This window comes from Salvelinus sp. IW2-2015, unplaced genomic scaffold (assembly GCF_002910315.2).
Source record: "Salvelinus sp. IW2-2015 unplaced genomic scaffold, ASM291031v2 Un_scaffold1068, whole genome shotgun sequence".
NCBI classification, from domain to species: Eukaryota; Metazoa; Chordata; class Actinopteri; order Salmoniformes; family Salmonidae; genus Salvelinus; species Salvelinus sp. IW2-2015.
The window spans coordinates 20,011-22,510 of NW_019942714.1; the positions used below are offsets into that span (position 1 = coordinate 20,011).

The 2,500-nt window shown below is 48.5% G+C and overlaps 1 protein-coding gene across 1 annotated transcript in view; it reads left to right on the forward strand.

The window, feature by feature from the left end:
• Positions 1 to 2,500, forward strand: part of LOC139024138 (genetic suppressor element 1-like) — a gene marked incomplete at both ends in the record, with an annotated part of 19,081 nt that overhangs the window by 14,965 nt on the left and 1,616 nt on the right. The gene's annotated exons all lie outside the window — the stretch shown is intronic.

The following is a 2,500-nucleotide window of genomic DNA, read 5'->3' on the forward strand; positions in this document are numbered from 1 at the left end:
CTACATAAGTCAGTCTATAGGTCGAACATGCCTACTCCACCACCTAACACAGGGTCAGTCTATAGTCAACCCTGACCTATACACACCTACACAGTTCAACTCTATAGCTACCATGCTACCTCCATAATCCAGTCTATTAGACCACTCTGCTACCTCCACCACATAAACAGGTCAGTCTATAAACCACCTACCTACCTACCACCTACACAGGCGTCTTAGTCCACCCTTCTCTACCACCACACAGGACAGTCTATAGCACCCTGTGTACATCATCTATAGTCCGTCTATAGATACTCTACCCACCACCTACACAGTCAGTCTAGACCACCCTGCATAACACCATACCACAGTCATCTATAGACCACCCTGCTACTCCACCACCTACACAGGTCAGTCTATAACACCTGCTACTCCACCACCGACACAGGTCAGTCATTAACCACCCTCCTACCACCAACACTCATCTATACCTACACTGCAAAACTATTTCCACACCTACACATGTCAGTCTATAGACCATCCTTCCTAACTCTCACCACCTGACACAGGTCAGTCTATAGACAAGTCGCCTACCTCCACCACATACACAAGTCAGCTATAGTCCCACCATGCCTCCTCTACCACCTAACATGTCAAGTCTATAGACCACTCTGTCTTACATCATCTCTACACAGTCAGTTTATAGAACCCTGCTGCCTCTACCACCTACACAGGTCAGTCTATAGACTACCCTGGTACCTCGATCACCTACACAGGTCATCTATAGACCACCATACCTACTCCACCACCTAAACAGGTCAGTCTATAGACCCCTGCCTACAACACCAGCTATACAGGTAGTTTATAGACCACACTGCTACATCACCTACACAGGTCATCTATAGACAACCCTACTATACCACCTACACAGTCACTCTATAGACTACCATGCCTACCTCCACAAGTCAGTACATATACCACCCTGCCAACTCCACCACCTACACAGGTCAGTCTATAGACTATCCTGCCTACCTCAGCAGGTCATCTATAGACCACCTGCCTACACCACCTACACGGGTCAGTCTATGACCACCATACAACCTCCACCAACACACTGGTCAGTCTATAGACCATCCTGCCTACACCACCTACAACAGGTCAGTCTATAGACCACCATGCCTACCTCTACCACCTACATAGGTCAGTCTATAGGTCACATGCCTACCTCCACACCAACACAGTCAGTCTATAGTCAACCCTACCTATACCACCTACACAGTTCACTCTATAGACTAACATGCCTACCTCCCATAAGTCAGTCTATGACCACTCTGCTACCTCCACCACATAAACAGGTCAGTCTATAAAACCACCATACCTACCTCTACCACCTACACAGGCAGTCTTTAGTCCCCCTGCTCTACCACCTACACAGGACAGTCTATAGACCACCCTGTGTACATCATCTATACAGGTCCGTCTATAGATTACTCTACCTCCACCACCTACACAGGTCAGTCTATACACCCTGCATACACCACCTACACAGGTCAGTCTATAGACCACCCTGTCTACCTCCACCACTACAAGGTCAGTCTATAGACACCCTGTCTACCTCACCACCGACACAGGTCAGTCATTAGACCACCTGCCTACCTCTACCCATACACGGTCAGTCTATACCACCCTGCCTATGTCCACCACCTACACATGTCAGTCTATAGACCATCCTTCCTAACTCCACCACACCTACACAGGTCAGTCTTAAGACAAGTCTGCCTACCTCCACCACATCCACAAGTCAGTCTATAGTCCACCCTGCCTCTACCACCTACACATCTCAGTCTATAGACCACTCTGTCTACATCATCTACACATGTCAGTTTATAGACCACCCTGCCTGCCTCTACCACCTACACAGGTCAGTCTATAGACAACCCTGTCTACCTCTACCACATACACAGGTCAGTCTATACCACCCTGCCTATGTCCACCACCTACACACTTTATAGACTCCCATGCCTACCACAATAGGTCAGTCTATCGACCACCCTGCCTACCTCTACCACATACACAGGCCAGTCTATAGACTATCCTTCCTAACTCCACCACCAACACAGGTCAGTCTATAGACCAGTCTGCCTACCTCCACCACATACACAAGTCAGTCTATAGACCAGTCTGCCTACCTCCACCACATACACAAGTCAGTCTATAGACCACTCTGTCTACATCATCTACACATGTCAGTTTATAGACCACCCTGCCTGCCTCAACCACCTACACAGGTCACTCTATAGACCACCCTGCCTACCTCTACCACCTACATAGGTCAGTCTATAGAACCCTGCCTACCTCAACCACATACATAGGTCAGTCTAAAGACCACCCTGCCTACCTCCACCACCTACACAGGTCAGTCTATAGACCACACTGGCTACCTCTACCATCTACAGTAGTCAGTATATATACCACCCTGCCTACCTCAATCACATACACAGGTCAGTCTGTAGACCACCCT